Genomic DNA, 18275 nt, shown 5'->3' with positions numbered 1-18275 from the left:
AGACAGACTTCAGTCTAGAGAGAAGAAAGGGAACAGCAGAACAAGCAAGCTAACAGGCATTGCAGGACAGGGAGAAACACAGTATGGATGTATGTGGTCTTTACATTGTTCAGGGATTGAAGACTAAATAAAAAAAATCTCTTAAAGTAATAAATAGTAGAAGCTACAGTTTGATATCCAGGGGGGGAAAATGGGCTATCCACACAGGTAGATCTTCCTGAATGACCTTAGACACAAACAGGCCCCTAATGAGAACTTGTTGGCTGGGTCAGTGACACAAAGGAGACAATCTTACTTTTGCATCAGATAAAGCATTGGAGATTTACATAGCCCAGCACATGCTGCAACATTCCATCTCCAGAACCTGACACTTGTACAAAGCTGCATACCAGAGTTAAAACTCCCCTCTTTTTCAAAAGCTGTATTTCTCATGCTTGTGGATATCAAGATAATCTTGCAAGCATGGACCACAGTATTACATGGTGTTGGTTTCCAGAATTTATACCCTGAAAGGACAGATCAATGTGCAAATTCATTTCAGCAGGATGCTACCTTAAAATCTAAAAAGGCCAACTGATTTGCTCCCTTTTTTAGCAGATAAAGTGCCTTTCCCACAGTTTCAAACAACTTCCACTCACCGAGATATCAAAAGTGCCAACGGCTCCACTGAACTGTCATGGGCTCTAGTTCCCCATCATTCCTACAAGACAGCAAAGTCAGTACAAGTACTGTGGCATATCAAAACCTGAAAGCATAGAGACAAAATGAAAAAGTTTGCATTTAATTGCAGAAAGGCTAGGTTACCAGTTGCATTATTCATGTTCATATTTAATTCATTTTAAACATCCAAATTTAAATTTAAAGACAGCTGCAACAAACATTCCCACTTGCCATAGCAAAGCAGCGCAGAACTTGACACAATTTAAGTTCAGCTTGCAATGAGTACACAGGACTGCAGCTGTTAAACACCTTTGATATGAGTAAGATCACATCAACTGAGTTGGTATAAACTAGTTCAGCTTTTGTAAAATGAAACTATCACACAAAGAAGGATTTAAAAGACTAGACCTGATTAGTAATAAAAAGGAGAGATGCCACAGGAGAGGCATATAAAATAATGAATAGCATGAAGGGAGTGAACTGTGGACTCCAAATTATCCCTTCCACAGTGCAGCAGGGCAAACCTGTAATACTAAAAAGACCCAAGTATATACCAGGGAGAAGGAAATTTTGTTTATTGGAAACTGACAGACATGCAAATTCCTCATGGAGGATGTTATCAAGACAAGTAAACAAGTAGCACTAAAAAAGGACAAAGACATTCAAAAGCAAAACAGCATTTATAACTGTATCAAAGTATGAAATGCACAAGCCATTGGTACTCACACCTCAAAGCTGACTGAAAGGTGAGGTGACCAGCCAAATCCTGCTCACCACATTACCATGTTAGCTGCTGCACTTTGCCAAAGAAAAGCCAAGCACTTCCCTTGCTGCCAGGCTGCCGGCACCGGGTTGCGACCAGAGGCAGGACACCAGCTTGAGACGCAGTTTTGTTAGCACACCAGTGACTCCCTGCATTGGTATACACCAAGATTTACACCTCAGATGTATTTTCCTTTTTCTTGTTCAAAAAATAAAGGCAGCACAGAGGCAGCCAGGGCTGGGAAGAATATCCCAGGGCATCCCCAGCTCAGACTGCCATTCTCTCCGGCGGCCACACTGCACAACCCTCAGCATGAACATCACCGAAATGCATCTTAATCTAATTACGTTCTCCCCCCCACTGCTCTTACCAACAGGCTCTTCCAAAAGTTCATCCTTATCATCCCTAAGGGGAGAATGATTCAATTTACCTGTGCCAGATTGGAAAGGACCTTCAGGGTTATAGGGTAGCCTCTCTGCAATATTCTTCCACTAAACGTTGCAACGGCAATGTCAGTAAAACAAAAAGTGTGAAAATGTGGGTGGAAGATACTGTCACATCTATACAGACCTCATAAGATGCATGTAATCTCTTTATCTACAAAGCCTCCGCTCCTTCAGACTGCATAATTATGAAAAGAGTTAAAGCTGAGGTTCTTAATGTCTCTTCTAGGCACTTCTTTATTCAACTAAAGGCACCACTCGCATCTGAATTATTTCCTGGGGTTGTTTGGACTTCCTATTATATGAGGAAGATTATGGTGAACCTTGGGATGGAGGCCAAGTCAGTTCACAGCACTACCATGTTTGATTGAAAGGGTAACTGAAGTTTTGTTGACAGTGTGCCAAGCTTCAAACCTCTTTGGACAATGCAGATGCCAGCAGGCAAGATGTTTTCAGAAAGAAGAGGAAGAAAACTACCAACAGTGAAGATGAAAAATGGTTTTATTAGGTCAGATACATACCCCACAGATTAGGATCATGAAAAAAAAAGAAAACCCTGCATATTGCCAGAGGACTGTGAGAATGACGCTTCTTGGAAATCCCATGGGACAGCAACAAGAGAATCCTGATGGCTTCTCATAATGCAAAATGCCTGCAGTCATTGATTTTTTTTCCCCACAAAGGCATGGGTCTTGAGCACCATGACCAGTCCAGCTAGTAAAAATCCCTTCCACATAACCTCTGCTTCAACCTTCTGAGTTTTTTCTTCACAGGTGTCTTTCCATCAAACACTATCAATGTTTCCAATAATGAAGAGTGACCCCTTACAAATTCCCTCAGGGAAATATGAGGGCAGCATTGTAAGTTCCTGCCTGTCAAGGGTGGCGGTGGTGCTGCCATTCCAGCTTCCCAGCTGGAGGCTCAGGCCGTGCTGGCTCCTGTTTCAGCACCATTCTGGAAGCCCATATATGTGTCACAGGTTACATGGGAGCACCCAGTTGCATCCTGACCAGATCAGAAAAGCAGGCACAGAGACATGATGAGCAGATGCATATAACCACCTCAGCCTGCTCTTTTAACATCTTTTTTTGCCATTTTTAATTTCTGTGGTGGAGATAGAAAGGCACTTTCAGCACACTTGAGAAATTAGAGGACTGCCAGCATGTGATTTGAAACACTTCTTACCTCTTTTGGTTTTCATACCAGGCTTAGCTCCTCAGATTTCTGCCTGACCTTCGGACACTGTAACTTTTGCTAGTCTAAAATCATGGGTTTTCCCCTCAAAGCAAGCTCTGATGAGGCAGCCAACTGACTCCTCTTCTGGGTAGAAGCCAATGACCAGCAGACAGCTTCCACCACCAGCCTGAACACCAACCTTCTCGGAGCCAGCCACAACCAACAAGGAGTACTGAAACAAAATGACAAACAAATGCTTACATGGGACCTGAAGGAAACTCTCAAGAGCAAGCAGCTGCAAAGTTTGAAGAGGCAAGTCAGAATTTGTCTGACCAACAGGTTTATTTCCTTCCACCTCCCTGTTACTGTCTTCCTGGACAAGACCGGAGTTTTACTTCTTGTTTCACATTTTGGCAGCTCTGACCAAAGGCTGATGAAGCTACAGCTCCTCTGAAAGTATCTCCCCTCATTAGGTCTCAAGGGTCCTTACATTCATGCTAGGAAATTTTTCAAAGAAACACTGTAACAATGAATGTTCATATTTCCATCTGGAGTACTGATCCCCTTGTGTGATCTGAAATATCTGATGGCTGCAAACCATTACTCCTCTTTCTACCAGAAGGATTTTGTGTCCTTTCCAACATCTCTCTCTCTCTGGAACTAATTTTATCTTTCTACCATGTAAGAAGTTGACTGATAAACTCCAGACTTCATGACTGGCTCCTCAGAAACACATTCTTGTGAAAGATGTTAAGACACTGAGGTGTCTCAAAGATGTGATCATGAACAACACACTTCCTTAGCCCCTGAGCCAAGTCTCAGGGGACAACATACTTTGAGAGAGACAAAAACATGTAAAAAACTTGGATAGACCATGTTTCTACAATGAAAATATCAACTTTATGACTTCCTTTTGAACACCTTCAGGTTGGAGGGGAGAGGAGATAGGTCAACCTCCTAGCAAATGACAGCTGGATCATCAGACACTGCCGAGTCGAGCTCAAGGGAAAGCCAACGGCTCAGGATGAGGGTGAAAACCAAGGACCACTGGAAGGAATCACTCACCACCGCGAGGGAGGCTGCAGCAGTTACCATGTCTCATACTGTGGAGGAAATGAAACAAAACCTTGCAGGATTCCAATAAAGGTTTCCTTCTCTCTCAAAAAACACCCCAACATGAGCCTTGGCTAAAAATAGAACATCTCACCATGTATCACTGCAAGCAGACCTTGCTCTCCATGAAGATTCAAGAGGTTGCAATAAAACCTATGTTTGGCATGCTCCAGGAACAGGAAACCCAGGCCAAGAAAAATGGAGAGAGGAAAAGGCTTAAAAAAAAAAAGCCAGGTGAGATAGTGCAGCTTGAGCCTGCTAAGAGGAAGCCCCTTAACATGTGGAATCTTCTCAGTACAGACTCTTCTACTGATGAGCTAAGAGTTAAAAGCTGGCCTGGTCCATCCACACCTGCCACTTCTTTAGTGATGGGAGTGAGCACTCTGGCCCTTCAAATCGTCTTTGACTGCTGTAAGAAATTCACATGTTGTTGAAAAATCAGAACTGCTTTTGTTTTAAGACCGGTGTTGCTTTGCTTCTTAAAAAACCCACACACAAATGAAAACAAAACAGTGCAAAACCTAAAGCCTCCCCATGCAGGGCAACATAGAATCACAGAATGGTTTGGGTTGGAAGGGACCTTGAAGATCATCTAGTTCCCACACCCCTGCCATGGGCAGGGATAAACATCAAGCAGACAATCCTGTGCTGCTCCTCCCCAAGGCAGTACTGCATTGAAGGCTTGGAGCAAAGATCTGGGCTGCCTCCCATTGCCAGGGAGACAGGGAATGGCCCACCATGAAGACTGGTTGATGTGGTGTAGACTTAAGCTAATCATACAAAACCAATCCCTTGTCATTACAGTTTGGCTTAAAGAAGCTTCATTATGCCCCGGAATTATTTCAGAGGATCCCTTTGTTGCTGGTCCCGCTGCTGAACTGACTTTCAGGCTTTGCATTGCCATTGTTTCTCCTTGGGTGAGCAAAGTTGCTGGGTTAAACCATGACAGTGATACACAGGCATTGCTGTGAACAAGGCCACCAAGACCACAGCTCACCATAATATTCTGAAGGAGCTTTGGGAAAAGCAGCAGGTCTCTGTTTCTGCATGTTAAGCAGAAACATTTCTGACCCATACCACCACTGTACCTCCAGTTGAGCTCTCCCAAATGCACCGTAACAGAAACCAACACAGAAGACTGACTTTTGGGGCAGATGAGGCATCTTTTACATGTAGAAAACCAATGGACTGATGGACTTACCAAGCGCTGTATGGGAAGGACATGCCAAAGCAAGGAATTGAATCTGTGTGCCTTAGGCTGATGTTTCTGCCACTGAACCTCCTCCGTTACAACTATTTGGTGTCAGCAGGACTCATACAGTCAAAAGTTAAAGTTTTCTCCCTTTAGAAGAGGAATGGCTTGGGCTACAGCAGTGGAAGCTATCTAGAGTGGCATGCCAGTGTACCCAACACCCAACCCACAGAGGTCACCTTGAAGCAGAGAGAAAATTTAACACACATGCGGCACTCTGTAGTCCTGATCCCAGCATATTCTGACCATACCCTGATACCCTGATGGCTGGGAGCCAGGCCATGTGCCAGTTTTGCACATAGCTGGGTTTCCTTTCAAAGCAATCCCAGGAGCACATAGAGGTGCAGACATGGTGCACCCCAGCATGCCTCTGCGCTGGGTCACCCATCACCTAGGGAGAAGCTGGAGGGCACACACTGAGAGCAGGGTGTAACACAGAGCACCCTCTCCCATGAAGGTGCACCCAGCCTGCGAAGGCTCAATGGGAAGGCCAAACTGATGCAGGTGGTAAAGAAAGTTTTGCAGAAATGTGGCTATTTTAATCTGCACTGAGCCACATGCCAAATCCAAAAGCTATTAATGAAAGCAGATGGCTTACAGAAGACCTTGAAACGGGATTCTGCCCATGACGGTTACAAAGTCACCCCATACAAAAGCACACAATAGGATGTTTCAAAGTCTTTAAGTAAGAATTTAAACAGGAGTACAAAAAAAAAACCATGGTGCATGCTTTCCATATCATCACCAGGCTGTAAGAGAGGCACAACCTTCTCTCCCAGCTACATAACAGGCTAATACAGCACCCTTCCCACAGTAAATCATGACTGCTTTTCCAGATGGCAGTTACACACACGATGTACGTGACGCCAGAAATGTGCCCCAACATGTAAACTCTTCACAGGTCTCCGTTCAACACCCAGTACATATATTCTACAAAAAAATGGTTAATCAACCTTGTATTTATTCTCTGCTGGACTGTGTCTTCTTAAAAATTAAGCTCTTTATGGGATGGGAGATATGGGAAGGAGGTATCAGGTGGATAAATATATACATGATTTGTAATACTAATTAATTAAATGAATGTACCTTAACTCCTGGAAGATATTATATACCCATGTCTCTAGCAAGGGGAAACAAGAGGCAATCCAGAAAGAAAAGTCTGACTTCCAGTTGTGTCTCTATTGGAAATATCATGACAGACTGTGCAACGATGCTACAAGCTGGATGTGAGAATTCATGAAAGAAGATTTTGCATTAACTATTTCTAGTAATGTAAGTTTGATAAAGTTTTGGCATAGCATTCTCAGGAGACCATAAGCAGGAAAAGGCAGCTTGAGGGGGAATAAAAAAACCAAAGGGATGGTAATTAGGGGACACAACAGAAATGTAAATGGGGAAAGCCTTGGAAAGTGAGGGGAAGGAGATGATCTGATCCCTTACATTACCATGTATCTTGCAAGCACTCCAGCACAAAGGAGGAGGATGCTCCCCAGGGACAGACACACAGGGCAAGGTGTTTCCACTGAAACAGCAGAAAGGGAGATGAGAGCTCAGGGAATGGACAAGAGCAAACCAGCCCTGAAGAAAAGGTAAAGGACAAAATCACCACTCTCTAATGAGCTAAAATACTAGAGATGTGGGGTATGATGATGGTTACATACACCTAGAATTGAATTTTCCTGTCCTCTGCTTTCCTTCTATAACTGATCCTAACAATTAAATTGAATGCTTAGCAATAACCCTTGGGAAAATATACAGGATGAAAACTTTCATCCTTAAGCCTCACATGGCATCAAAGCAATCGCTAAGCATGTTATACTTAGAGTGCTTAAGGTGCTCTCGTCCCGCACCCAGCACAAAGTAATGACCTTCTCTGGAGTTAAGTATTTTTTAACTTCCTGGGGTCCAGCACCAAAACAGTCACATCCTTACTGGAAAGCAGCACTGGGGACGCATGCGACTCAAGTCACACTCAGGGGTGAATTCTTCATAGATCCATATACAAAACCCTGTCCCTGTCTCAACACCCATATAGTCAACCTTCCCAGACCTGCCAAATACAACTCTCTCTGTCCTTCTGAACCTGTTTTCTCAGAGAAGACAAGGTAAGACAATCTCTTTAGTATATATATATCCTTAGAGTGACAAAACTCAGGGTCTCCCCTGCCAAGCAGTAAAGCCAGATTCAGAATCAAGCGCTTCCCTCCAACACTCCCAGCAGCTGATTCTTCTTGTGCAAACAGAGGACAGACAAGAAAAAGTTCCTACTGATCTGCCCCACCTGCAAAAGAAAAGAAAAAAAAAATAAATATCTGAACCCTTACAGTATGGAGCAGAGCCACACAAACCTGGATTTAGCCCTGCTAGAGCTGGAGAGGAGTTGGTCTCTGCTGCTTGGAGCATGGAGACAGAAATCCAGTCCCTGAGAGGGGGAAAGAGTGATGTCCAGGTGGGCAAAGGGAGAGGCTGTCCCATTAGTTCTGCTGCCTGGCCTCCCTGAGCCCAGCAGCAGCCTGCCAAGGCAACAGGGCTGCACGGGAGAAGAGAGCTCACAGAAACTCACTGTACCCCAAGGGAGTGGCGTGCCAGGGCAGGAAGCAAGCATCTTTGTTTTATTTTCTTGCTTATGTAGGGAGATAATAATTAATCTATTTCTTCAGAAAAGGAAAGGAAATTGCAGCAGTGCAACATGTCAAGAGAGAAGAGAAGAGCCAGGCTCACCGAGGATGGGTATTAATTACTGCTTTCTATTTTTACCCTGTGTATAACTCTGGTCTCGTCTGTGACTTAAGGAGCTAAAATCTCAGGAGTTGAAACCGTAAATCTATTGAAATAGGTGAAATATTCTCTATGGGCTGCAAAGTCTGGATACAAAGAAATTCTAACAAGTGCACATCAAAACTTCTGTAAATTTTAATAAGAAATGAGAGAGCAATCTAGCAGTACACAGAAATATTATCTCAAGAGAATTACTCCCAGAGAGGAAAAATCACTAGCCAGTTCCTGCAAGAAATGCTGAACAGATTGCTTTTAATTATGTAAAGAAAAAGTTGTTAGGCTGCTTTACATTCCTGAAGGGCCAAGAGTTTGGAAAACTAAAAAATATATTGTGAGGCCCTCCACTGTTGTCTGTACAAGACACTACGAAATCTCTTATTTTGGCAACAACATGTACATAGGGTAGATGCCAATATAAAAAAACAAAAACCATGACCACAAGCAACCAAAAGTCCATCCTGCAGCTATGAAAGTATGTTCAGTGTCTGCCAAAGAACTAATAAAAAAACCGCACTCTTATAGAGTGTATCTGCCAGACATTAAACTACCTGCTGGACATTTTGTACAGCTTATAAAGCCAGAAAGTATCACAGGGCATTTACAGATTTTCCAGCTGACAACAACATGAAATAACCAAACAGACCCAGAACAGACCGGGTCCTCTGGTCAGGCACAGTGGATAATGCTGAATATATACTGCCACATATACAACTAGAAATTGTGCCAGCAACGCACAAGACAAGAGCAAAGCTCTTGATGGAAAATGAGCCAAGATAAAGCCATCCCTCACCCCCACTGCAATGCTGGACAACAGTGGGACCATCAGATTTACAGTGTAGGGGCTTGGATAATGTGGAATCAGTTCTTCCTGCCCTGTCTGGGGCACAGGCAATTCACCGTCAAGCAAGGTGCTACCTCCTGCCATGCTGGGGATGTGTGGCATTGTACAGCCACCCAACAACCTCCATTTTGGGACTGCAGAAATGACAACATGGACTTCACCTCTGAAGACATGTGACAAGCCAGGAAGATCGGCCGTCTGTCACAGTTTATTTCCCCTGTGGTAAGAGTCAAGGGCTCCAGGCAAGCAGCAAGGTGGTGGCCTCGCAGTTTAGAGATACCTGTTGCCAACCAGTTGCCAATACCTTCTGGATGATGTTATGTCAACTGTACATAACATGAGGTACAGCAGATATTCTGCTACGGGGAAGAAAAACATTTTACTGAGTAATCTGCACACAAGGAGAGAAATACTAATAGCACCAAAACCTGAAAGATGTAAACTTCCACCACCTAGGGAACAATGTGGGGACCATGCATTACACTGTTACTGAACTAGTAAGAACTGCTAACAGAGATGTAAATTAACAACAATCCCAACATTTGGTGGCTGATAGCACATCACTACACATTAGCAGAGTTTTCAATCTTCCATTCACAGCTGATACTCTAATGGAGACCCCCACCTGAAAACTTTTTTTAATGATGCTGCACTACCACAAAGAGTTATTTTCTTTAAGAGTCTGACTAACAACTCGGACGCAAGCTGATGACAAGAGTGTCTCCACAGTCTTTTTGCAGGCAGGTGCAAGCTTGCCAGACACCAGGAACTCTGAGCTGGAACTGTGCAATTGCAATCAGTACACCGCTGCCCAGCCCAAACACAGCATCATGCAGCTACAGGGCTCCCAGTTCAGGGCTGCCTTGCACTGGGCTTGCTACAAGCAAAAAGCGGGGAGTATTGCTTTCCACCTGCCAGGTACCTTTCGACAGTCTTGCAGGTCTGGAGAGCTAGCATAGGCACACACAGAAGGGCATTTCTTATCAGGCTGTAGAGACATCCAGCCACCAGAAGCGTTTAAACAACTGCCTGACAACACAAATGTGCTCTACATACACGTACGTGACAGTGAAAAGTTTCACCAAGGACTTCTGCAGAAGCAAAATGGAAATAAAATTATGAGGTTTAATACATAATGAGACTAAAGACTACAGTGGCAATGGTTTCCAGGAGCTGGGCAGATAGGAGGGCAGGAGCACCATAAAGGCATTGTGCACATTTGCACATTGCTGCAGTCTCTCCTTGCGGGGCTGCAGGAACAGTCAAAAACAGGAACAGGACAAAAACACAATCCAGGAAAACATATGAACCCCAGAGATAACAATTAGCAGATACTAGTGGCTAGAAAATACAGTAAAGAAGCAGGATAACTGTGTTACAGAAATATTCATGCAACACAGACGTCTTCAATATTGTTACTGCTTTACGGCTAGGAGACCACTCCAGCCCATCCAGGCATTGCGAGGCAGTAACTCTCATCCCAGGAATAATGTGAGAGTGCCTCATCCCTTTTTTTTCCCCTTTCTGAAAAAAAAAAAATAATCACAGCCTATTTCAACTGTAGATCCCTCCCTGAAATGCATCGTAACAATTTTATCAATGATTGAAATGAAGAAATGTTCTAACACCTTGAAGTTATTAGAAAGACCCATTGTAGCACGGAAAGGTATGGGAAATCAGTTGCAGATTGTGAAGTTCCACAGCAAATGCACATTTCATAAAATGTTCAACCACAGGCAAAGGAGACAAAACCCCACCCCGTGACAGAAAACAATATTCTGCTCCTTCCTGCCCAGCAACAGTTTTATCAGCAGCATCTCTATATGACTTTTTGAAGGAATGTAACTTTTAATGTCATATTATTGATTTTTATAAAATGTATTACTAACCAAAAACTCTGTAAGATGTTTGAGATGTGCATTTTGCTATAGAAGTATGAGACAGCTGTGGAATTTGTGATATACAATTTTAATAAAACACACATCTCTTCAAATACCACACTTTCACTGACATCAGTTATGGCCAATACAGCACGAAGAGTCGGGACTAGGGCTTCCCGGCTGCCACACACATGTAATTAAATATACTGCAGTGCACAAGGGCCAGCAGATGCTCTCTGAACACAGAAGGGAAAGGTAGAAAGGAAGATCAAAGTCTACACAAACGATTGTTTTTACATTTACAGAATTTTTCATCTCTTTGGTAGCCTGCCAGAGAGAAGGTTAAATGTCAAAATGATGGGGGTTAAAGTACAGCAATACCAGCCTGAAATGAAGGAAAGCTCCTTAATCATCTGAATAGTCAGGCGCTGGAGTAGATCGCCGAGGAAAGTCTGTATCACCATCATTGGAAACCTTTAAGAACAGCTTAGACAAACCTCTAGGAAACAGTATGTGTAGGTAATCTTTCAAGGTCACTTCTAGAAATACTGAAACAACCAAGACTCTCTTCAGAAGCATATATCTGATCACACAACTACTGCAGTATTTCAATGGACTGTAGCACACTTTTTTAAAATTTGCTGGAACAAGACAAAAAAAAAAAAAAAAAAAAAAAAAAGGCAAACAAACTCAGCATACACAGAGAGCGGCAGCCTCCAGGCTGCGGGAACATTCGCTTGACTTATTTTTAGAAAGTGGAATTGGTGCAACTTCCTCCTCGGTCCACATCAGACTTCATCAGCTCTTCTGCCTGCTCGTTGCGCCTTCACTTAAATAATGCTCCATGTGCGTAGAGCAGAAATTTCTCCTACCTTATGTATGCCACTTGGGCAGGAAAGGCCACACTCTGGCAAAAGAGGGGAGCAGGGAGGCGAGGGCCTCTTTGCAGCAGTGACAGCAGGGAGGGGAGCGCCTGCTAGGAGATGCCCAAACATGCTGCGGAGCCCACCCAGCGCGTTCAACCTGAGCTTGGGGAGCCAGCATCACCCTAACGCCATCACCTCTGCAGGCTGGACAGTTTCAGGAACATAAAGCAGCATGGTGTGGTCAGCATTTCATGTCGCTGGGAGCCAGAGCCAAGCCCGCGTTCTCGCCTCGGAGAAATGCTGCTCATCCCTGTCCCCTCACAACATGCGTGCAGCTCAGCCCGGCTTCCTAAGGACTCTGCTTGCTGGCTGCTGGCCTCCCCCGCGGGCTGCAGGCAGCAGCAGGCTGCAGGCAGCAGGGGACACAGGGAGGGCAGGCAGCCTCTGGCAAGCAGCCCAGGGAGGCTCTCTGACCGCCAACAGCCAGGAGGTAGTGGAGAGGGAACACAAGCCGCCCCCCCCACCCCGCTCGCTGGAGACACGGCTGGACACACGTCCCGCCGCTTCAAACGCAGGCGGAGAGGGCTCAGCGTGATGGGAGGAGGCAGGGGCTTGCTTGAAACAGGGAAGGGAAAGAGAGGCCCAGGAGCAGGAGATAAGGTGCAGCCGTCGCACACAGGGAGGTCAGGGCAGACAAAAACTGGCACTGGGTGCTGGCTCCTGGGAGGCACTGCAGCACTGCTTCTTCCAGATGGGCAGTGGGCAAGGCGATTGCAAACGGCATCTGAAAGGACCATGGTTCACTTGGTGCAAACCAGCTGTGGGCTGAAGCAACACTGGGATTTTCACCCTGTGCAGCGCTCTGCCAATGCCAAACTGAAAGAAACAGCACAAGCTTCCTCCAGCTCCCCCAATATGCAAATTCCTTGCTGGAAAGCAACCACTTTTCCCAGCAGGACCCTTCCCTGGAGCCAAACATCAGCAGTACCCTGGGGGAGCTCAGAAGTGTGAGCCTGCCCTCCACAAACCCAAGCAAACTGCAGCAGATGTAGCTCCAGCAATGTGTGAACCAAATTTGTCCCCTTGCCATGATAGCCAGGAAAAGGGACCTGACAAGGTGCCCGGTGCAATGCTGGAAAGGTCAGAAGAGGGGAGAAATTGCATGTTTCTCAATGGGCAAAGATGGAGCTTCACAAATTTCCACTGGCATGTACTCCTATGCTTTCCATTGTTAAAAACAAAACCAAGCCACAGGGAGGTTTCTGGACTGTTCACACTGTGTCAGTCTGGAAAACATAAGAGCTAACTGAAGTTGGGTAACTTGGAGCACATTGGCTGGCAGAAGGTACCTCCAAAAGGAGGTAGGCTTCTGACTGGTACTAATACCATTCGATTTATAACACATACAGAAAAACTTCTGAGCAAGAAATGGACAGGGGTGTATGTAATTCACAAGCACAAGCTTGTCCCAGGGGAAAAAAAAACCAAACAAAACCCAAACAGTCCTGCGCTGAACTCTCACGTCAGCTCCCTCGTGTTGGTAATGGCCATATTGACTTATCTCTCCTCTTGTTTCCTTATCTCCAATGACCAGTTACCAACCAGACAGAGGAGCTGCAAGGGTGGCTTACCGCTGCTGATGGAAGTCAGATCTCAGGAAGACAAGTGCTGGTAGACTCCTCTACAGCAGCTTAAGACATCATCCCATCCATCTGGCCTGTTGGACAAGGCTGCCGTGCAAACTAGTGGAGGCAGCAAAATGGACATTCATCTTTTCCTTCAGTTCACAGCCAAATTCTTGAACTTTTGCTCAGGATGAGTCTGCATAAAACCGTGAGACTGTGCACAGCAAGAGTGGAGGCACAGACACAAACTCTGCTTAAATCCCTGCTACAGTGGCAGAAACATTTGGTAGGTGTCTGAGTGAACCCGCAGATTACAATACTGTATATCACAGGGTCTAAATCTGCTAGAGGTTGTCTGCCAGAAACCTTTGTAAAAGAGCTAAGTATTATTCTGTTTTTTTAAGGAAATTTAACGCAGATGGAGATCTCTGGGAATTAAAGTTTTCAGCACCATCCAGGCTGCAGCAATGCCCCTGCACCGAACAATCCTTCTGCTTGGTGAGAGCTCACAACTGAAGCTACCTCTAAATTTCCTATTAACAGAGACTGCTATGCAGGGCAATCAGCAAAGAGCACAGCTTTGCAAACAAGAAGCAGTGGTGATCTCCAGTGCTTATATACCCCCACCAGATACTGGTTTGACACCACCAGCTCAGGCCACTAGACATGGACAAGTCCTGTTTGCTCCAAGCCCAAGCCCAGTGAGACCTAGTGACACAGATGGAAGATTTCATGTGTTTCCTGCTACTTTCAGGCTTGCATTATCACTTTAAACATTGAGCAAGCATTTTATAAAAGTCTCCCTTGTTAGATTATTTAAGCTTGGTAAGAAAGGAGTTCTTTACAAATGTTTTTTTTTTTTTAAAAAAAGGCATTTTCCTTTACGACTAGACCCTGTCAACCTGCAAATAAAGTGGGATGAAACGTTGTTCATGTCACACAGCTTAGAGTGCATGTGCTACACCAGGGCATACCACTGAGGCAAAGGAAAGTGTCAGAGTTACAGTTCCACTACACTAAGAGTTTAACTGTGGGGATGATTTTTACCTTGGCATGTTTCTGAATTATATAAAATAGACACATATGCAGGAGATTAGCCACCTTGCAAAAGAAACTGGCAGCCAGAGCTGCTGCTCTGTCCTCAATGCATTTTGCTTCATTTCTCATGGACCCCTCCTGGCCATCTTGTTAGGAAACTTTTCAAACATATATGGACAAGTAAGCAACTCAAAATCTGCTTGTCTCATCACAAACTGCATTTCAGTCACAGCCAAGAAAAAAAAGGAAAAAAGACGGGGGCTAGATGCAAACATTATAGCTTTAAGAGACCCAAACATGCCAAGCTTTAACTTATACCAGCTCCGAGCCTACACCGCTAGAACGCTACTCCAGGTTTTGCAAACATGAGTTCACCAAGCCACTTGAAGCCCTTTCCCACAAACGCACAGTTCAACATGCAAATATGCAAACGTCTGATCTGCATTCTTTTTTCACATAACAGTACTTAGACATACCCAAAATGGGGTCATTTGGGCCCACTTATTACAACCACACCACAGAAGCTCAACTAACACAGTCCTACCAAGCCCAGCATGACCACAGCGCTTTAAGGAAAGTGTAGACTGACAGCAGAGTCCAGAGAGGGACAGAGATCAGCTGTGCAGGCAACAAGCCCATGTGAAAAGAGCACAGAAACAGAGCTTGTTCAGCTTAGGAAGAGAAAAAAAAGTCTTCAAATACTTCAAATTTAGATGCAGAGATGTAGGGAGTAGAGTGTTGTCCATGTGCCCTGGAGATCAGAGAAGAAGGAACAGACTTAAAAGTGCAAGACAAAGATTTAGAATAAACACCAAAAAAATATCTCTAAGGTGAGGAGGCCTGAGTCTCAGCGTACATCATCTGCACAGGATGTGAACTGCCAGCAGGAAGAGCCTTAAAAGAAGAAACATTACTCAGGGAGGGTTTAGCTGTGTACCTGACCTTACACCCAGGTTGGGAAACAATGACGACATCTCTGGAGGTCCTCTCTAGACACACTGTGCCTGAGGCTATGAAACAAAGTCTCAGATATTTAATATCTAATTTAAAGACAAATTAGATACACCGCAAGGACACAAGCCCCAGACCACCCACATCCTAGTCTGAAACACAGCTACTTGATGAATTACATCAACATTTTATACTCTAACAGCATCTTTCATTTAAAGACACCAAACTGTGCTGCAAAATTCATGAGAAGTGACTCAAGAGTTAAACATTATTAAAATTTTAGACACAGGAAAACCAGGGGGCACAGGCTCATAACTTGCAGGGGATGCCACTTGTGCTCCTGTTCTAAACTGTGCATTTGCTTTCTTTTAATTAGCTAATGACCTGATTTACTTAATACCAAATATTTGACTAAAAAGCAGATTATCAAGATGTAGATTTATCATTTCCTAAGATGTAAATACCGAAACAGGAGGAGCAAGGGTCAATGTATCTCTGTCAAATAAAACACACTTTAACCCTTAATAAAATAAATGCTTTAACACAGAAATACCTGTATTTCCCTCTTGCCCATTGTAAAGGACTCCCCTATTTTTGTCTGCATTTTCATACCATCTACTGGGCAGATCCTGAACTACCCAACGACACAGCCCAGGCCCTGCAAGGCTGCATCCCATGGCAGTTCATCCCCAGCTGAGCCCCCCACGAGCCAAGCATTAGCAGCAAGCCACAAGCCAGTGCTTGCTATGAAGCGCAAGGGAGGTATGAAACCACCATCCCATACTCCAAATATTTCCAGCGAGCGCATGGGGACACTGCAGCCCAGCCAGAAAAAGCGTGAGGGGAAGAGAAGAGGAAGGCAGAGAGGAGGAGAGGCAGCCATCCCTCTGCCAGCAGCCTCAGTACAACCCACCGCATGCCGTCGCTCAGGCACTTGAACCGAGGTGGGAGAATATTTTTCCCCAATATTACTGGCTGCTGAAGAGGAGCTACCGCATGGCTGTTCTCAGCCACTCAGTGCACAGTGTTTACTATAAACAACAACAGTAAACAGAAACAGAGCCAAAAATCAAAGCTGGGTACCCTGGAGCTGGGTCTCCACATCCTGATTTCACCCATGGAAACAGTTTAGTATTCAGCTGCTGAACCTAAAACATCCAAGGCCAACAAGAGGCAAGTTGCTCAGTGCATCCAAAACTTAGGCTGCCTGTTTATATTTGCTATTTCTACCTGTAGTAGTCAAGACTCCAAACTGCTGCCACGGTTTTACAGGGGAGCTTCAAAGAGCCTGAGGATTAAACCTGAACGGCGTGCGGCAGGAGCCAGCCTAACACCGTATGTATTTTTAACCACCTCACTGTGCACGAAAAGCTCAAACCTCGTCTTACCCCCAGGTCTGCTCAATCGCTCGACTCGGGGGGGGGGGGGGGGGGGGGGGCTGTGAAGGAGGCGCAGACATTTCCCCGGGGAGGGTGGTTATGGGATTTCTCCGGGGAGGGTGGTTATGGGATTTCTCCGTCCAGTTCCCGGGACCACCCTCGGCACCTCCAGCGGCAGGGACCTGGCGGCAGGTCCTGCTCAGAGCATCGCCGTCCGTCTCCACAACACACCGCGGTGACAGGAGGGTTTCACCGATGTCCTAAAGGGCTCGGGGGGGAGGGAAGGGCACAGACCTTCCCCGGGCACAACCCGCAGGCAGGGGCCACCTCCTGCAAATCCTCCACCAGCTCGGTCTTGCTTCCCTTTTCATGCAAGGAGTGTCCGGCAGATAATGAACGGCGCCGGGGAGCAGGGCAGGCTCAGGCGGTCCGCAAAAACCGCTCTGAGGCCTTCGGGTGAACACGATAACCGTGGCCCGGTGCTGCTGCAAGAACTGCTGCGCCCTGTCCCCCCGCGCTGGCAGGGCCGTCCCGATCGAGCCCTGCCCGGGGACACCGGGAAGAACAACAAAGCCCCTCGAAGGTGCTTTACCAGGAGCTACAGCCCGCCCGGGAAGAGGCAGGCGGCCGCCGGGCAGGCGGGGGAGGCCGGCGCAGCCACCCCCCCACCCCCCCCCGGGCCTCTGCCCCGCCGCCGGCGGGAGTCGCGGCGCCGCCGGGGAGGCCCCCCGGGGGGAGGCGGGGCGGGCCCTGACGGGCACCAACAGGTGTCGGCGGTGACAGGCCGCCTCCGGCCCCCGGCCCCCGCGGCCCGGCCCCGCGGGTGAGGCGGCGGCCGGGCCGCGCTGACAGGCGGGATCCGCGGCCGGGCCGGGCCGGGCCTGCCGCGCTGCCGCCGCAGGGCCTACGCGCCCGACCCCCGGCCGGCCTCCGGCAGCGCCTCGCCGGGCCGGGCCGGGCCGGGCCGGGCCGCAGCGCACGGTGCCGCCCCCGCCGCCCCCCTCACCTGTGCGGCCGCCGAGCGCTGGGGCTGCTCAGTCCCTCGCCGCCGCCATGTTTCCGATGCGCAGTGAAGGCGGGGAGCGCGGACAGACCCGGCCCGGCCCGGCCCGGCCCCGCGCCGCCCCCTGCCGCCCGGGACGGCGCCGCCACGCGACGCTGGGGGGCAGTTCATGAGGGCCGGGCCGGGCCGGGCTGGGCTCTGCTCGGTTCGGTTCGGCCGGGCTCGGCTCGGCTCGGCCCTCACGAACTCCTCCCGGGCGTTGCTGCGCACTGCGGGCGGCCCCACGCCGTGTCCGCTCGGGACTGGTCCTCACGCAGGGGTAGACCCCCGTCCTCACCCCACGCTCTGGGCACGGGGCAGACCCTCACCGTGTTCCTCACGCCTGCGGAGGAACCGCCCTGTACCCACCCGGGACCCTCTGAGCACAGGGCAGACACCCACCATGATCTCCAGCCTGGGTACGGAGCCCACTGTGCCCACCCAGGACCTTCTGGGATCAGGGCAGAC

General features: G+C 47.1%; 1 protein-coding gene across 23 annotated transcripts in view; it reads right to left on the bottom strand.

The window, feature by feature from the left end:
• Positions 1–17871, bottom strand: part of SCMH1 (Scm polycomb group protein homolog 1) — a 90183-nt gene extending 72312 nt beyond the window's left edge. For 7 of the 23 annotated variants that reach the window (XR_007508456.1, XR_007508457.1, XM_049819780.1 and 4 more), the window contains exons 1-3: positions 3052–7966; positions 1387–1572; positions 639–745 (exon numbers count right to left, since the gene is read on the bottom strand). The gene's annotated coding sequence lies outside the window, so the exon portion shown is untranslated. The other 16 variants (XM_049819766.1, XM_049819772.1, XM_049819767.1 and 13 more) reach the window with 16 other exon arrangements.
• Between the last annotated feature and the right edge of the window lie 404 nt (positions 17872–18275).

This window comes from Accipiter gentilis, chromosome 17, assembly GCF_929443795.1.
Source record: "Accipiter gentilis chromosome 17, bAccGen1.1, whole genome shotgun sequence".
Lineage (NCBI taxonomy): Eukaryota > Metazoa > Chordata > Aves > Accipitriformes > Accipitridae > Astur > Astur gentilis.
This window is presented reverse-complemented; position numbering and strand designations above follow the sequence as displayed.